General features: G+C 41.9%; 1 protein-coding gene across 4 annotated transcripts in view; it reads right to left on the minus strand.

The window, feature by feature from the left end:
* The window catches only part of usp2a (ubiquitin specific peptidase 2a), a 56,944-nt gene extending 44,718 nt beyond the window's left edge, over positions 1–12,226 (minus strand). The window contains exons 1-2 of one of the 4 annotated variants that reach the window (XM_061781663.1): positions 12,012–12,226; positions 6,284–6,383 (exon numbers count right to left, since the gene is read on the minus strand). The gene's annotated coding sequence lies outside the window, so the exon portion shown is untranslated. Of the gene's footprint in view, positions 1–6,283; positions 6,384–9,436; positions 9,544–12,011 lie in introns of those variants that run through there. The other 3 variants (XM_061781660.1, XM_061781664.1, XM_061781661.1) reach the window with 3 other exon arrangements.
* Positions 12,227–20,111: the final 7,885 nt, after the last annotated feature.

Consider the following 20,111-nt stretch of genomic DNA (forward strand, 5'->3'; position numbering starts at 1 on the left):
TCTGTATCTTTTTTTGTTTGTTTGTTTTGTGAGGACACTTGTGACCAGGGATGATGAGTGTGATGACAACTTTAGAACGGGAACTGGAATTTACTGCAACATAGGAAAGTATCTCGCTGCTCAGTACAATATGATCAATATAATCAATTAAATTACAATGCTTTATTAATTCCAGCAACACTGATACTGACAATCAGATGTCTTCAAAGGGTGAGCAGTATTACTATGGGCATTTATTTATTTATTTTACTATACAGTGGTTGCCTTGTCTTTTTACTTGTATTACAGGTACGAAAGTTCTAATGTTACTTAAAACTGCTTCATGATTCCGAGAGTTGAGCCTGCAACAATTCAAAAAAAAAAAAAAAAAAACAGACACAAATAAATACACACTTGCCAAGATAAATACATGATAAATAATATAATAATGATGAAAAAGCACATGGAGTTGATATGGGTTGAGTCTCTGAGCTGTGCGGGGTTCGGCTCTGACAAGCGTTTATATATACTCTGAAATGTGAGCAGATAGGACATTGCTGAGGCCACCCTGACGCCTCGCTTTGCCTGCTTTCAGTCATCAGCTGCAAACCGCTTCATTTTAATCTTGGCTTTGCTACTTGACAACTTGATCTCAAGAGCCACAGGTGGACCTGAACCAGCTATTCCCTGCAACAGTTTCAACACAATGCAGCATTTGTATTCAGCCCCACTCAAGTCTAGGATGTGCTGGTTATGAATTCAAGTACATCTAACTAAATGCAAACTAAGCGCCAATCCAAAGTCCATAAAAAAGGCCAACATGTTGATCAAACACTTATAAAAGCCTACTGCTTGTTGCATACATGAAGATATACCACCCATCCACCCATAATTGTATTCCATGCAGGGAACAGGAGCCTATGTCAACAAGATCCTCAGTCAATCACAGGGCTGACACTGACTATGTAGACACAACCACATAAGTTGAGTGAATTTCCATCGTTACGCTTCTCCATTTAATTAGAAATCTCTCCTTGCACCAATTTACATGTGTCAGCCCGACAAAGGAAAGTCGATCATGGTCTGTACCGCTTCATCCTCACAAGGGTCGCGGGCGTGCTGGAGCCTATCCAAGCTATCTTCAGGCGAAAGGCGGGGTACAACCCGAACTGGTCGCCACCCAATCGCAGGGCACATATAAACAAACAACCATTCGCGCACACATTCACACCTACGGGCAATTTATAGTCCTCAATCAACCTACCACGCATGTTTTTGGGATGTGGGAGGCAACCGAAGTCCCAGGAGAAAACCCACGCAGGCACGGGGAGAACATGCAAACTCCACACAGGCGGGGTCGGGATTTGAACTCCGGTCCTCAGAAATGTTAGGCAGATGTGCTAACCGTCCACCGTGCCGCCATAATTTGGAATTTACCAAATGTTTTCAGGGAAAATATGCCTCTCAAGTTGGACAACTTTGTATGGGATGCTCACCTCAGTGAACATCTAAGTAATAAATCTGTGCAAGTGTTGTGCTTTTTTTCTTTGGCATTTGCAGCATTTTCTGCAACACATCTTCCAAAAGAAAACATATCCTCAACAAGGGATGTAAAGAAAAAAGAATGTGAGATGAAAAGAGAAATAAAATACTGCAAATCATAGAGAAGTAAAAGGACAAATTCAAAGACTCACGTCACCTTATGTGGCGTGACTTCTAGTCAGAGTTAAGATAGAGTGCTCTATTCTCGTACACAGTGCAACTGCGGCGGAGTGCAAAAAATGCTGTATCTTGATTTCTGTGCAAGTGCAAAGCTCGCTGCGCGTGTTTGCCAATTTGGTTGTTTCAGCACAGGGCGGGTATGCCCTTGGAGATGTGACCGGAGGCGTGACAATTTGGTGGCAGAAAGTCCATCTAAACGTATGCCTGCTGATACCAGGTCGAACTCCTGGCGCAGCTGGTCTAATACGTTTTTAGTGAATTTGATTGCAGTACAGGCAGACAGAAAAAGGAGCTTGCGGACATGTATGGTGGATGTCAGATTCCATTCCATTTATAAATATGTGAACAGTGGGCATAAAACCATCTGATGTAGACATCAATCAATTAGACACGTTGTTATTATTATTATTATTATATTTTTAAATCATGCCACTGGCCGGCACGCAGCAATGAAGGAGGGGGATTGATACATGAGGTCCATGGACATATTTAAGTTGCTAGCGGTTATCACCAGGTCATTCTGTATTTAATAAGGCTACCCACTCACGTTGTCTGTTGCCACACCAGCCAAAAGTATTAACAATGGTCCAGTCACGCACGGACCATCCTCTTCCCAAGAGATGTCTCCATGTGAGACAGTCAATGCGCTGCATTTAAAGGGAATGAGAGGAACTTCTTTGACAGGCGGCGAATGAAGTTGATTGTGTACTTAAATATTCCGGTTTGCGTGAGTCTGCGAAATTATGAAAGCCCGGTCTAACCTGGCTCCACGCAGATTTACGACGCCCACCGCGCCGGATTCATGCATTTCACAAATGTTTTTTATTTTATTATTATTTTTACCAATACACTTACGGTTGAAACCAGATTTCTACATACAGTACACCATAGAAAACAAACTTTTTCCTCCCTGTCTGACATGAAATCAGATTAAAATGTTCCTCGTTTAGGTCTATTACCAAAATTATTTTGATTTTCCAAATGCCAGAATAATGAGAGAAGGATTTTTTACACAATTTGTCGTTACTTTCTTCAAAGTCAGAAGTCTACATGCTGTAAGATGATGTCATTTATTTGGAAGCTTCTGACACACCTGTGGATGCATTTGAAATTGGCCCACCTGAAACGCACCGTTTCTGTCATGATCTGTATTTTTGTGATTTACATGATATTTAGTTTAATGCAGCCCTATGGGGGGCACAAGCAGTGCAAACTGTAGGCCGGTCCCAAGCCTGTATAAATGCAGAGGGTTGCGTCAACAATGGCATCCGGCTAAAACCTTTCCAAACAAATATGAGTGTTCATCCATAGAATTCCATACTGGATCAGGCATGTACCGGGTTAACAGTATCCGCCACCGGCACCGTTAACCTGCAGGGCGTCGGTGGAAATTCAGCGACTGTGGATCGAAGATGAAGGAGGTGGAAAGCGGGTCCTTAGGCAGAAAGAGAAGAGGAAAGCACAGAGCCTAAAACTGAATGTGGGGACTCTGAATGTTGGGACTATGACAGGAAAATCTCAGGAGTTGGTTGACATGATGATTAGAAGAAAGGTTGATATATTGTGTGTCCAGGAGAGCAGGTGGAAAGGCAGTAAGGCTAGAAGTTTAGGGGCAGGGTTTAAATTATTTTACCATGGTGTAGATGGGAAGAGAAATGGAGTAGGGGTTATTTTAAAGGAAGAGTTAGCTAAGAATGTCTTGGAGATGAAAAGAGTATCAGATCAAGTGATGAGGCTGTTATGTACGGTGTGATTAGTGGCTATGCCCCACGGGTAGGATGTGACCTAGAGGTGAAAGAGAAATTCTGGCAGGAGCTAGATGAAGTAGTTCTGAGCATCCCAGACAGAGAGAGAGTCTTGATTGGTGCAGATTGCAATGGACATGTTGGTAAAGGAAACAGGGGTGATGAAGAAGTGATGGCTAAGTTTGGCATCCAGGAAAGGAACTTGGAGGGACAGATGGTGGTAGACTGCGCCAAAAGGATGGAAATGGCTGTAGTGAAGATTTTTTTCCCAGAAGAGGCAAGAACATAGGGTGACCTAGAAGAGTGGAGGTAGAAGCACGCAGGTGGATTACATCTTATGCAGACGATGTCGTCTGAAGGAGGTTACTGAGTGTAAGGTACTGGTAGGGGAGAGTGTGGCTAGACAGCATAGGATGCTGGTGTGTAAGATGACTCTGGTGGGGAGGAAGATTAAAAAGACAAAAGCAGAGCAGCGAACCATGTGGTGGAAGCTGAGAAAGGAAGAGTGTTGTGCGGCTTTTCGGGAAGAGGTGAGAGAGGCTCTCGGTGGACAGGAGGAGCTTCCAGAAGACAGGACCACTACAGCCAAGGTGATCAGAGAGACAGGCAGGAGAGTACTTGTTGTATCTTCTAGCAGGAAAGGGGAAAACGAGACTTGATGATGGAACCTCAAAGTACAGGAAATCATACAAGGAAAGAGGCTAGCTAAGAAGAAGTGGGACACTGAGAGGAGAGAGGAGAGGAGAAAATAATACATTGAGATGCAACGTAGGGCAAAGGTAGAGGTGGCAAAGGCCAAACAAGAGCCATATGATGACATGTATCATGGTTGGACACTAAAGAAGGAGAAAAAGATCTCTACAGGTTGCCCAGACAGAGGGATAGAGATGGGAAGGGTGTGCAGCAGGTTAGGAAGGATGTGCAGCAGGTTAGGGTGATTAAGGATAGAGATGGAAATGTGTTGACTGGTGCCAGAAGTGTGCTGGACAGATGGAAAGAATACTTTGAGGAGTTGATGAGTGAGGAAAATGAAAGAGAAGGAAAAAGGAGGCAAGTGTGGTGGACCAGGAAGTGACAATGATTAGTAAGGGGGAAGTTAGAAAGGCATTAAAGAGGATGAAAAATGGAAAGGCAGTTGGTCCTGATGACATTCCTGTGGAGGTATGGAAGCATCTAGGAGAGGTGGCTGAGGAGTTTTTGACCAGCTTGTTCAATAGAATTCTAGTGCGTGAGAAGATGCCTGAGGAATGGAGGAAAAGTGTGCAGAGCTGTGGGAACTACAGAGGAATAGAGGTGCCAATAAACATGCTGCCAATTTTGTCTGAGTTTGTTGTCACATTTCTGTGCCAATTATATACTACTCGTGCACTCACTGTAGTAGTCTCGCCACGCTGCACTATTTGCATATCTGTTGTTGACCAATACTGGCCACTCATGCCAGAGTAGCATCTGCCCCATTTCCACACTGACTGAGGAGTATCTGCAACATTTCCACAATCAACATTGTCCCAGATCGTCACTTTAAACTACATCCATTCCTTGAAGTCTCGGCACCCTTTGCACAATGGTCATTGCACCGGACTATTGCGAGATTAGTCATTCGAACTGCTCTATGTGCTATAGGACATCTTTTTGCACAATTGTAAAAAAATATATATAATAATTGTACCGGCATTACCAGATAACTAGCAACCCTTTATTGCTTAGTTATTGTTTTTCTCAATGTCTTTATGTCTCAAAAGTGTTCTCTGTCAATAGACTGTCTGTTGTCGTACTAGAGCGGCTCCAACTACCGGAGACAAATTCCTTGAGTGCTTTTTGGACATACTTGGCAAATAAAGATTATTCTGATTCTGGATAGGATTAGAAATGAGCTCATCAGAGGGACAGCCTAGGTGAGATGTTTTGGAGACAAAGTTAGAGAGAGCAGACTTCGATGGTTTGGACACGTCCACTCACATTCACAACTACGGGCAATTTCGAGTCTTCAATCAACCTACCATGCATGCTTTTGGGATGTGGGAAGAAACAGGAGTACCTGGAGAAAACCCACGCTGGCACTGGGAGAACATGTAAACTCCACACAGGCGGGGCTGGGATTTGAACCCCAGTCCTCAGAACTGTGAGGCAGCTGTGCTAACCAGTCGTACACGTGCCGCCTACTCCTGTACATAATTGTAAAAATTGATTACTCAGAAAATTATTACTTGTATCAGAATGCTTTAGTTAAAAATTCTGCAAAATCACACTGCCATGATATCTAATTTATTTTTGTTCTCTAATATAAGAATAGATAATAAAATATATATTGTTAATATAGTCAGGAATGCATAGTTGTCATTGTCCTTTCACCATCGTTCCTGTCACCCTGTGTTGCGTGTTTTTGTTTGCACATTAAGGACAAAAGTCCTGTTTTTGCTTTAATTCCTCATTTTGAAAAAGACCATTCAAGCAACACGTTTTCCCTCATGTTTTCGAGGTTGTAGGGTGAAAGCTGCAGCCGGCTACTGGTGTGGACTTAATGGGTGGCTACAATGGGAAAATGAAATAGGCAAATAGGCCGTCAGCAACATGAGGAAGAAAACGAAACAAAAACAAAAAAAAACCTATGAACTAGTTCACTTTTGGAATGGTGAATTTAGTTCAAAATTTTGAATAATGAATGAGTTCATTTTTGAAATGGTGAACTGAAGTTTGAACTAGTTGGCATAGAAAATGAACTTTCCCAACACTGGTGACAGTATATCAGTATTACATGTACTGTATCCAAGCATTCTATCCTAGTAAACTCAAACAACGAGTGTTAATGTTTAAAATTATGCATGTGACACAGTTACCTGCCGTAGCAGTTCCCATAGACTGCGAAGGCTCCTGGGGTACTTGCCCTGCTTTTGCTGACCCACAGTATCCACACTCACAAGCTGACACTGATCCCACCTGAGGAAACATAAGGACACATTGAATGTTGTACCATCCAACAAACAACAAGCCTGTGAGATAGCAACAGATCCAAAGTTTAGGCCAGGATTCCTCCCAGTGAACAAAACTACAGAACATACAGAATATTACACAGTGCCGTGAAAGTATTGGCCCCCTATATATTTGTATAGTTTCCCCACTTTTGCAATGCTCTACCAACTGTGGCTCAGTTTGTAGAACGGGTCGTCCAGTGACCAACGGGTCTGTCTGCATGTTGAAGTGTCTTTGGGCAAGACACTGAACCCGGATTTGCTCCCATTTGACCTGGCAGCGCCTTGCATGGCAGCAGCCACCCAATGGTGTGCGTGAATGTAAGCGCTAGATCAGTGCAGACCATTTACCATTTAAAGTATTAGATTATCAGACAAATATAACCCAAGGGCTCTTAAAATGCTGTTTTTAAATCATTTCATTCATTAGGGGAAAAAAATATTCAAAGTGATCTGCCCATGTGTGGAAAAAGTCATGGCTCCCTAAACCAATAACTGGTTGGGCCATCCTCAGCTGCAACAACTGAAATCAAGTGTTTTCTATAACTGGAAATGAGTCTTTCACATCTCTGTGGAGATATTTTGGCCCACTCTTCCTTGAAGAATTGTTTGAATTCAGCAAAAATGAGCATGAATGGCCTTTTTGAGGTCATGCCACTGCCTTTGAATCAGATTCAAGTCTGGACTTTGACTAAGCAACTTGAAAACCTTCATTTTTTTTTTTAAGCCATTCAGAAGTTGAAATGCTGGTGTTTTGGATCGTTATCCTGCTGCAGTATCCAAGTGCGCTTCAACTTGAGGTCACAATCTGATGGCTGAACATTCTCCTTCAGGATTTTCTGTTAAAGCGCAGAATTCATGGTTCCGTCAATAACAGCAAGTTGTCCAGGTCCTGGAGGAGAAAAGCAGCCCAAGACCATCATACTACCACCACCATGTTTCACTGTTGGTATGATGTACATTTACGCCAGATATAACAAGACACACACCTTCCAAAAAGCTCAACTTTCATCTTGTCAGATCATATAATATTCTTCCAAAAGTCTTGGGAATCATTCAGATGTTTTTTTTCCAAAAGTAAAATGAGCGTTTATGTTCTTTTTGGTCAGCAGTGATTTTCGCCTTGGAACTCTGCCATGGATGCCATTTTTGTCCAGTACCTTCTTTATTGTTGTGTCATGAACACTGACCTCAACTGAGGCAAGAGAGGCATGCAGTTCTTTAGAAGTTATCCTGAGTTCGTCTGTGGCCTCCTGGATGAGTCATCGCTGTTCTCTTGGGGTAATCTTTGTAGTCCGGCCACTCCTGGGAACGTTCATCACTATTCCATAATTTCTCCATTTTAGGTAAATTGCGCTCCCTTTGGTTCGCTGGAATCCTAAAGCTTTAGAAATGGCTTTTGTAACCCTTTCCAGACTGATAGATGTCGATTACATTATTTCTCGACTGTTTTGAAATTTCTATGGATTGTGTAATTTTGTTGCAGCTTTTTTAGATCTTTCATCCGACTTGATTTTGTCGGGACAGATTCTGTTTAAGTGATTTATTGATTGAACAGGTCGGGAGGTAATCAGGCTTGGGTGTGATCAGTGAACATTAACAAAAAATTGTGATTAGCCCCAATTAATTCATGATTTTAACAAGGGGGGTAATTACTTTTTCATAGAGGGCCAAGTAACTGAATATTTTTTTGGTCCTTATTAAATCAAATTACCATTTTAAAAAAGCATTATTTGTTTGATGATCTTAAACATTGAAGTGAGGAAACTATGCAAAAATATAAGAATTTGAGAAGGGGGCCAGTACTTTTTCATGGCACTGTAGATAAACTAATGACAAAGAACAAAAGAATTTCTTGCAGACAAAATTGATCAAAAAGCCAAGAAATTGTGGGCTAGCTTGATGATCCATATAATATCTTACAATAGCTTGTCTCTTAAGATTGACAAACCAAAAAAAAACAGATCCATCATTTTGGATCCCAACTCTAAGAAACCATCGTTTCAAACTTTAACAATTGAAAAGACACAAGGTTTCCATGTTTCTGTCGCTCATAACAGTCTCACGTGTATTTAGCTTGATGACGGACAATGTCCTTACGCCAAACTTGTATCATCGAACGATTATAGTGCTCAAGTAAAGATAACTATATTTGCACATATTTGCAGATTTAAATTTGATTTATAAAGTACTGCATGATTTGGCCCCAGCTCCTCTGGCTGAGTTCATCAGCCAAAGAAACAGCTCTGAGCGTGTCACTCGAGGCTCTGTCAGAGGTGACTGTCTCATTCCTCTGCGCAGGAGCACTTTCAGTAAGTCAGCCTGGTCAGTGAGGAGCGCTGGTGAGTGGAACTCAGTACCTAAGGAGGTTAAACTGCTTACAACATACAAGGCCTTCACACAAAAACTGAAAATGTGGCTAGTTAACACCTATAGCTGCCAACACTAAAAGACAAGTATGTTATGTTGTCTTTTTGTTATGATCAAAAAAATTATGGTTTTATTCTCTCTTAATAGTATAGTTTGATTATGTATCCTGTATTATATTGTCTTGTAGATGTATTTTACTGCTTTTTTACATCATGGCCAGGGGACTACAGATGAAAACTAGCCTTCTGGCTAATTCTGGCTTTTTTAACCATGTGTACCTCATGTGTTTTATGAAATTGCATTGTCCCCTTTCAAAAATAAACTGAACTGAACTCTGATTGGTTAACTCCATCTGGGAAAGCTTCATTATATTGCTACACATTATTTCAGGGGTTGCATTCCATCACTCCAACTAGAAATCATTTACTTTCACTATCCAGGAGCTGCATGAGCTGGCCCCTAGTTAGATGTTTCTAGTCAGGCTCGAAAAACCCCAAAACGTTTTGAAGATAATCTCTCAACATCTATCATTAGGAAGATGTAGCCAGCAGCTGAACAAAGCCGGCAGCTAAAACAATAACTATTTACATAACATAACATAACAAAACAAAAACATACAACAATCGTTAAGTTGCTTTATCCGGTCCTCACCCTTGTTGTTCTGAGCGGTCAGGCCAATGGACAGACAGTAAACGGTTGCTGCTTGGGAGGCAGTGGCCCCAGAGAGTGAGAGGATAGTATGAGCACAGCCACCCAGAATGCCACAGATCAAGTTACAGAGCTGGTAAATATAGCAGCCACCTATGACCTCCGCGGGTCACTCAACACTCAGAGGCATTCCAATTTGCTTTGAAAGAACCAGCATTACGCCTTGTACAAGTTATGCCATTCAAACTAATAAAGGTGCCCAGTCTGCAAAAACCAGCAGATTTTTCACAGTAGATAAAATTACATAAGAAAAAGCCAGCTCACATGGCAAGTCATCCCTGGATTGCGCCAGTAAATAATGCCATGGTACTGCAAATGGCGTAGCTACTGTATTTGCACTGGACTCAAACTTCACACCGCTAAGTAAAATGTTGATAACACAGACAAAACAGTGGACCCTCCAAAGTTGAGGACAATCTGTTCCGTGACTTCCAAGTCATTCTATTTAAAAAAAAAAACTGTTCGCGTTTGAAATAATCTCAAGTAAATCAATTTACCTCACGTGATGTTACGGGGTTAACGTGTCTGTCTGGCTGTCTATCCATCTACAGTATCTATGTAACAACAGAACAGAAGTCTACACACCCCTCTTCAAATACCAAGTTTTGAGATAAAAATAATAACTATTCCGAGATAAATTATTTAAAAAACCACCATTAATGTGACCTATATCCTGTACAACTGAAGCAAAACAAAAGAAATCTTGTAAAGATAAACAACTGATATAATGTGGTGTGTGCACACCCTCTTATAACTGGGATGTAGCGCTGTTCAGAATTAAACAATCACATTCAAACTGATGTTATATGGGACTCAGCACACCTCTGCCTACAATTTAAAAGTGCTTCTAATTAACCATGAAAAAGGTTCAGATGTTCTAGGAGACTTTCCTGACATCTTTTTGATTTCCAGTAGAAGCCTGAAGGTTTTGTTCTAACAATGACTGATATTTTGAACTGTTTATAATACCCTTCACCTTGATTAAGGCCCTCAATTCCAGCTGAAGACAAACAGCACCAAAGAATGATGCTGGTGACACAATGATGAGCAGTGTTGTGTTTGGATCTTTTGGATTTATGGCCCAAAAGTTTGTTTTTCTTCAAACCGTAACACATCTTTCGACATGCATTTGGGAGATTTCAAGTGTGATTCCACCCACCCCCCCCCCCCCGCCCCCCCACTCAAGCTATAATTTTCATTCGCAATAATGATACTATCGATAGACTGAAAGGTGACTGTAATATATTTGTGCCCTATTTAGTTGCATCTACTTGGGAAGATACAAAATATTACAAATAGCCTACCTCTTAATAAAATGCATTGCAGTTGTGACTGCACATTACATGCATCTTTGCACATGTGGGAGGACAAAACTAAGTAACACTGAAAAGGACAACCATTAACAACCTCAATCTCAACACCAAGTGTGGAAAAAAAAGTCTGAGGTCATTTTGTAATAATAACAATAATAACAAAATAGGAACATAGAAAAAGAATGTAGGGCAGGGGTGTCAAACTCATTTTTCGTCACGGGCCACATCGCAGTTATGACTTCCCTCGGAGGGCCGCTACGACTGTGGACCCATATAAATGAAAGATTACCTCATATACTGTAATTACAGTATACACAACACATTGATGAACAACCAGTTTTGAAATCAGAAGCCTATAAATACATGTTTGTCAACTATTACATTTTTTTTCTAAGGGGGATTGGTAAGAAACAAACAAAAATGCTTGCAAATATCTCAATGGTATTACACCAGAACACAATTAGCGATTTTGATTTGCTTTCGCGGGCCACATAAAATGATGTGGCGGGCCGGATCTGGCCCCGGTGGCCACCCGTTTGACACCTGTGATGTAGGTGAATCCCGAAGTGTTTTGACTGTTTTTTGACCGAGTATTTTCTTATCCGGGAGAAGAAATGACTTGTGTGGGAAAGGACAGAGGTGGCTCTGTGGTGGGCAGGCTCTGGGTAAGGTGTTATGTTACATGACAAAACAGAAACAAGATGGGACAACATACAGTTGCAGGGCTCGGGTACGTCAGCCACAAACGGTGACGGGTCACGGTGTGTAAACTCATAAACAATAATAATAATAATTAGCTATTAATGAGGCGGCTTAAGCTGGCGTTCACTTAAGCCACATCCTGTGAAACAATTGCGCAGCACCATCTTGCAAACAGTACAAGACGTAATTAAACTTGATTGGTGACCGAAAACTACATTTGTGCCGTACAAACAAACAAAAAACACAACAACAACAACAAGAAAACCGAAAGCAAACCGCTGTGGGATAGCTACAGCCACGCATTGTTTCGACGGTTTCTCCAACTTTTAAGACCTTTCTGCTATTAGTGGCGTTTCTCGGCCTTATTTCATGCAAACAATCCACGTTTATACGTGATGTCTGTCTGGGAGGATATGAATTCGTTTATCACTCGAACGACAACGTTTCCATGGTTTTGAGGACTGGGTTTGGACGCGGCGTGATGGTGAACCGTCTTTACTCACCCAGCAGCGGGGGCGGTGGGGGAGATGCGAACACGCCGCAGAACGCCTCCCCAAAGTAGCTCGCGAACGGGCTTGTGCTGCTTTCTTCGCCGTTACATGAGTTGCCGTGGACTCTGGTGTTTGACGGAAGACCGCAGTCCCGGGCGTTGACTCGAGACGATGCTGGAATCCAGTCGTTTCTTCTCTGCACTTCGAGTTTCAGCAGCCAAGTAGCGGTAGGGTCTCTTTAACCGTGACGTCATTCCGGCAGCATAGCTCAATTTTGATTGGTTAACACATATCCCAAATCGTCACGGGTCAAAATGGCGGACCGCCTCCGACTCCGTCGTCATGGCGATGAACGTAAACATCACAGGTTTCTTTCAAGAGGAAACATGCTGCGTTCAGGGATTCGAGGAAAGAAAGCGACTGAAATTCGTTACTCTGTACGGATTGTAAATATGTGTTTTTTTCGAATACATGGTGCAAGCCCCAGCCAAGATAATTTCCCCATGGATGATGAAAATTTAAGAATTTAAATTGTTTGGATATGTATCATCCAAAGGAATTATTGGGCATTTATAGAAACTGACAGCAATTAAAAGGAATACACTGGACACTTACAAAACAGAATGATTACACTAATTCACATTTTCACAGGTTCACATTTTTAACTTTATATTTAATGTTTTACAGTTTTACACAAGGAAACTGTACTGTATGAATCCTGAACAATCATTTCAATTTAGAAGAAAACAGAGAACAACATTCACTTTTGTATTTTTGAAAAATAGTCATATTCATTAAGTGACCACACACACACACACATATATATATATATATATATATATATATATATATATATATATATATATATATATATATCCATCCATCCATCCATCCATTTTCTGAGCCGTTTATCCTCACAAGGGTCGCGGGCGTGCTGGAGCCTATTCCAGCTAACATCGGGTAGGAGGCAGGGTACGCCCTGAACTGGTTGCCAGCCAATCGCAGGGCACATACAAACAAACAAGAATTCACACTCACATTCACACCTACGGGCAATTTAGAATCGTCAATTAACCTAGCATGCATGTGTTTGGGATGTGGGAGGAAACCAGAGTGCCCGGAGAAAACCCATGCAGGCACGGGGAGAACGTGCAAACTCCACACAGGCGGGGCCGGGGATTGAACCCCGGTCTTCAGAACTGTGAGGCTGACGCTCTAACCAGTCGTCCACCGTGGCTTAGTAGAAGCACCCTTTTGAGCTAATACAGCCATGAGTCTTTTTGGGAATCACACCTGGATTTGGGGACCGTCTGCCATTCCTCCTCGCAGATACGCTCGAGCTCTGTCAGGTTGGATGGTGAACGTTGGTGGGCAGCCATTTTCAGGGTCCCTCCAGAGATGCTCAATTGGGTTTAAGTCAGGGCTCTGGCTGGGGCATTCAAAAACAGTCACAGAGTAGTCCTCAAGCCACTCCTTCGTTATTTTAGTCGTGTGCTTAGGGTCATTGTCTTGTTGGAAGGTGAACCTTCGGCCCAGTCTGAGGTTCTGAGCACTCTGGAGAAGGTTTTTGTCCAGGATAACCCTGTACTTGGCCACATTCATCTTTCCTTTGATTGCAACCAGTCATCCTGTCCCTGCAGCTGAAAAACACCCCCATAGCATGATGCTGCCACCACGCTTCACTGTTGGGACTGTATTGGACAGGTGATGAGCATCCTGGTTTTCTCCACACATGCCACTTAGAATTAAGGCCAAAAAGTCCTATCTTGGTCTCATCAGACCAGAAAATCTTATTTCTCACCATCTTGGAGTCCTTCAGGTGTTTTTTTTTTTTAGCAAACTACATGCGGGCTTTCATGTGTCTTGCACTAAGGAGAGACTTCCGTTGGGCCACTCTGCCATAAAGCCCCGACTGGTGGAGGGCTGCAGTGATGGTTGACTTTCTAGAACTTTCTCCCATCTCCCGACTGCATCTCTGGAGCTTAGCCACAATGATCTTTGTGTTCTTCTTTACCTCTCTCACCAAGGCTCTTCTCCCCCGATTACCCAGTTTGGCCGGATGGCCAGATCAAGAAAGGGTTCTGGTTTTCCCAAACGTCTTCCATTTCAGGATTATGGAGGCCACTGTGCTCCGAGGAATTATGTGATGCAGAATTTTTGTAATCTTGCCCAGATCTGTGCCTTGTTTATTTTTGAAGGGTACACAACTCTCAAAGTGGTCATCATATTGTGCAAGCATCTTTTACTGAAACTAACAGTCTGTCAAGTATGATCAAGTCAGCAAAAAACTAAAAATAAAAAAAGTTAATGAAGACAGTTATCAGTTTCTCCTCATCTGGAGAGTAATCATTTTATTACGCAACATTTGAAAAAAACAACAACACAATATCAGTAGTAGTTTGTGATGTGTTGCTGACAATCAGGAGTTTCTATCAATTTGTTTCTTGTTGAACATGCCGATTTTTTTGTTTTGTTGACAAAAAGATTGGCAAATTAGGGTCCACCCTTGTATGATGGAATAAGGTGAACCAAAGATTGCTCCGACGACCCCCAAAGACTCTGGGGAAAGGAGCGATATGCATCTCGAAGAATAGTGTAGCAGCGGTCCCCGGTGCTCCAATCGATGTGCTGCTCGTATTTTGGAAGTTTCTGGTTGACTTCCACCCCGTTCAGGTCCCCGAGGACAACTGCGAGTGAATGTCTATATTTCCGTTCAAAATATGAAATTTGGTCAGCCAGAGATTGCAGAGCACAATTGACATGAGCCTGAGCTGGAACGTAAACACCAACAAGAATGAAAGAGGCAAAGCCCAGTGGGGAATAAAAGGGCTTACAGTCTATGAAGAAGGACTCCAGGTTGGGGCTGCTGTGTTTGCCGAGCACCGTGACATCCGCACACCAACCTTCGTTGACGTAGAAACAAATTCCGCCGCTTGTTGGCCTTCCCGTCGACGCTGGAAAGTGATCGGCTCTGTACACACGAAAGTCGGGCAGAAGAAGCTGCTCGTCGGGGGTACATTCGCTGAGGCCGGTGTCAGTGAAGCACAGAACAGCCGAGCGCGCAAATGTCCTGCGATTCCTTGCGAGGAGAAGCAGCTCGTCCATTTGATCGGGCAAGGAAAGTTTTGCCAGGTGCACGGAGGGAAGCGGAGTTCGGAATCCCTGCTGTCGGAGCTTTACCTGGACACCGGCACGTTTTCCCCTCGCCCTCCTCTTCCACGGCCCGGCGATCACGGCGGTTCCTCTGGTTCCAGCCTCCTTCCAACTTGGCGAGAAAGGCTGCCGAAGGTTAAGCAGTTCTTCCCTGCTGTAAGTGATACGCATTATGGAACCAAGGTAGTGCAGGAGGAGGAGGCCTGCTTCTTTGCCGGTGGCAACCTCACCTTTCAAGTCAAACTTCCCTTTCACTGTTTGGAGGAGAGAGTCCAAATTTAACCTCCTGCTGGGAGTGTTGGTCCTTTGTTCAAGCATTCTTCTGCTGATGGCTCGATTTCCATACTAATGCAGTCCTCGGCGTCGTTAACATGACGAGGGAGCGCAGTTGGAGTATCAGTGAGAAAGATGGAGTACCATTCCAAATGGATGCAAATACCAAATACAATATGCGCAACTTTGAAAGTATGACTTCGTGGGGAAGACGACTGTACATACGTGTGTGTGCGCGTGTGTACCCGTGTGTTTGGGTCAACTGTTGATTTGGTTTAAAACAAGACAGTAGTTACACATCTTTGAAACAGATCTTTGCAATTGTGATTTGTCAAAGGCCTATTCATTTGAAATTGGCCATAATCAAAGTTATTAAAAATAATCAATCATTTCTGAATGCGTGATGACAAGATGGCAACTACCAGTGTGGTCGCCTCGGTTACGCGCTCTCTAGTATTGTTTTTTGTTTTTGTTTTTCGTTCGTCTTTGGAGACATTACGTGACTCACTTACACAAGGGGAGACTTGCTAACCATCAAGGAGGCTACTCCGGACTTTCTATCACCAACTTTCGCAAATCTGCTCAGTTTTTTCCCCCAAGTTACTCACCGGAGCGGCGACCGCGGTCTTTGGCGCATGGAGGCGAAGGCGATGCCACAGAAGGAAGCTCTCTTGCCTGGCAGCTCCATTTTCATCATCCTTCTACCAATATACTCACTATTTCTCCTCTGGACGTGTCCAACCCATCAAAGTATGCTCTCTCTAACTTTGTCTCCAAAACATCGAACCTTGGCTGTCCCTCTGATGAGCTCATTTCTAATTTTATCCAAAAGGTCACTCCGAGAGCGAACCTCAACATCTTCATTTCCGCCACCTCCAACTCTGCTTCCTGTTGTCTCTTCAGTGCCACTGTCTCTAATCCATACATCATGGCTGGCCTCACCACTGTCTTATAAACTTTGCCCTTCATCCTAGCAGAGACTCTTCTGTCACATAACACACCTGACACCTTCCTCCACCCGTTCCAACCTGCTTGGACCCGTTTCTTCACTTCCTGACCACAGTCACCATTGCTCTGGACGGTTGACCCCAAGTATTTAAAGTCCTCCACCCTTGCTATCTCTTCTCCCTGTAGCCTCACTCTTCCCCCACCACCCCTCTCATTTATGCACATATATTCTGTCTTACTTCGGCTAATCTTCATTCCTCTTCTTTCCAGTGCATGCCTCCATCTTTCTAACTGTTCCTCCAGCTGCTCCCTGCTTTCACTGCAGATCAGCAGGACTGGGCTCGTCTGACCGCTGCTTAATTCACTTAATACCGACATACAGGCAAGAACTTAAATGCACGAAGCCTACTGTGAAAACAGTGAAAAAGTGGACCGATGAACCAAAGATGGAACTTCAAAGCTGTTTAGACTGCACAGACTGGAGTGTCTTTGAAAATTCAGCTGGCAGCCTGGATGAATATACGGACACTGTCACATCCTATATCAGTTTCTGTGAAGAGGTTTGTGTACCAACAAAGTCATTTCGCACATAACAACAAGTCGTGGTTCACTGCCAAACTTAAGCAACTTCGCCAAGCTAAGGAGGACGCATATCAAAGCGGGGAAGGGCCCTGTATAATCACACTAGAAACCAGCTGACTAAAGAAATTAACATTTCAAAGAGGAACTATGCAGCAAAGTTGGAAAAACAGTTTAGCGCTAACAACTCTAAATCAGTCTGGCGTGCATTCCAATCGCTGACAAATTACAAGCGACGATCCCCCCAAGCTGAGAACAATAGCACACTAGCCAACGACTTGAATACATGGTCTTCCAGCTCCTTCCCTCAGGTAGGCGCTACCGATCAATGCAAACTAGAACTAGCAGACATTCCAACAGCTTCTTCCCTCTTGCAATCAACTTCTTTAACAGCTAACCTACAATTCCATTGCAACATGGCGGCAATTTTTTGCCAATACTGGCCACTCATGCCAGAGTAGCATCTGCTCCATTTCCACACTGACTGAGGAGTATCTGAAACATTTGCACAATCAACATTGTCCCAGATTATCGTACTACTCGCTTGAAGTCTCTGTGCCCTTTGCACAATGGTCAATGCACCGGACTATTGCAATATTAGTCTTTCAAACTGCTCTAAGTGCTAGAGGACTCTGCATCTTTTTGCACAATGGTCTGTTTTCTGTCAATTGACTGTCTGTTGTCGTACTAGAGCGGCTCCAATTACCAGAGATAAATTCCTTGTGTGTTTTTTGGACATACTTGGCAAATAAAGATGATTCTGATGTAACATTTGTGTTTCAGTTGAAGAGCAATGTCAAAATCTGACAATACAATTTAACATTGCACATAAATACCAAGTTTGTATGATTATATATATATATATATATATATATATAATTTAGAAATAGCATTGTAGTTTGACGTACTAGATCGGTTCCTTTATTGCTTTCTCAAACCAGTCCTGATTTTAACATTGTTGTCTTCAAAACTAGAGACAATTCCTACACTGCCGGAGAGTGTAGTATTACTCTTACACTTCAAAAAATAAAGGCGCTTCAGAAGTTCTGAATTGCACTCCTGGTCCTATATAGCACACATGATTCCATGTTGCACAATGCAGTTCTTTATATATTGTCATTAATAGCCAATGAGTAATGGCAATGATAAGACCATTTGGTTCTCATTTGGTGCTATATAGAACCATCGGGTGCTAGATATTGTAGTAGCCAAAAGCGGTTCCCCTATGCGTACAAGCCAAAGAACTGCATTTCACTGCTTTGTCAAACCTTTTTTTGTATACTATGGAAGGGAATACCAATAAAGACAGTCGTGTCAGCTGGATACATGTATTATTATCTCGACATTTGTTACCCGATTCCCCTTCCAAATTCTGAGCTGATTAACAGTCCGACGACCTTAACCTCACCAACAAAGACAGGACAAGTGTGAGATTTTCATCATCAAAAACAACATCCACTATTTCTTCCAAGTTCATTTCTTTCAACTATTGCTCTGAGACAAGGTTTAAAATGAAATAATTGCTCCTCTCTCAAGATTCAGCGCAAGACAATATGGTCTCCGATACCACTGGCTGTGTAAAGACCAATTGAAGGTGAAAAGTGGCCCATTTTGTAGGTGACGTGTGCTGAATAAAACACTTTCAGTGTCGTTGCTATTTCAATGGCAATGTCTGCGCATAATCTGGATACTGTTCAAGTCATTGGAATTACTGTCGTCTGAAACACTCGAAGTGCTCATAACTAACTTGGCTCATGGAGAATTTAATTGAAGAGTAAACATCCATCAGATAAAAATGATGCCACGCTTAAACATTTTTGACCAAAATCTGTATTCCTCCTTTGCCTTAACTTTCATTTTATCCCTCATTCAAGTGGCTCACTGGCTCAGTTTACAGGGAAATAAATACTTGTCCTCTTTGTTATTAGTTTAAAGGCTTTGTTTAATATACCGTTGTGACCATGTAATAACTTAAACCTCAGTATACATGGGTGAGAATCTTTAATGTTACAGATAGTCATTTTCATTCAAGCATTCCAGGGTTGACCCTGTGCATGGTTACAGGAGAAAGACACAAACAAATAATATTACAGAGTTAATGAAGAAAAAAGAAAAAGAAAAAAAAAGGTTTACACAACAGGTAATACAAAACTTTATTCAGCAGACACAGTACTCAAACTTTCCTTGCAAACCAATAAACATGCGTGATGTAAAAGACATCCACCCAGCAAATATTTGTGCACTTCAGACTAACCTCTCATTGATTAACACACAACAACTTCACACTTGGGTCTACACTTAGATGTTGATGCAGCACTTACGTGTAGGACTCACTGTGCAGGAACAAGCAAGTGCTATGTCATTATACTTTAGCTTAATTAATTACATTTCCTGATATTCAAGTACAGCAGTGGTGTTATAAATAAATACTATGTAAGCTTAATAAGTTACTGTTTAAAGCAAGGATCATTGGATAATGTGGTGTATAAAACACTACCAAAAAAAAAAAAAATAATATACTTGGGTTGAACATAAAAAGATTAATACAATTATGAAAAATAAATGTCAGTGATGGGAAGTAACAAAGTACAAATACTTTGTTACCGTACTTAAGTAGATTTTTAAGGTATATGTACTTTACTTGAGTGTTTTGTCTGACGACTTTTTAGTTTTACTCACTCTATTTGAAAACAGATTGCTTTGTCAATATAGGCTTTACATTTTTTCAACCTCTGCAGATGACATGAAAAAAAATAAATAAATAAAAAAAAAAAGTCAACCATGATTAAGATTTTGATTGACTGCGATCTTGAAGACTTGGAAGGCTAAAAAAAACATGAACAGCAGCAACATGGACAAACGTAAAGCAGTTGGCGCATTAACAACGATGATGCAGCAGATTTGGAGAAGCAAGACCACATTCATTGCCTTATTTAAGAGAATAAAATAAATAATAATTTTTAAAAAAATCAATGAAAACATACAATTAGGGTGTATTTTTTCACTTTTTATCATTAGGGTGACTAGCATTTGTTTTGTCTTTTACAATATTAGCAAAGCTATGAGAACATGTCATATGGCATTAAGGCCGAAGCCAACAATATCTGTCTTAGTACCAGCAGTACAAGGAGCGTGCGTGCAGGTTTTTGTTTGTTTGTG

This window comes from Phyllopteryx taeniolatus, chromosome 8 (assembly GCF_024500385.1).
Source record: "Phyllopteryx taeniolatus isolate TA_2022b chromosome 8, UOR_Ptae_1.2, whole genome shotgun sequence".
NCBI lineage: Eukaryota > Metazoa > Chordata > Actinopteri > Syngnathiformes > Syngnathidae > Phyllopteryx > Phyllopteryx taeniolatus.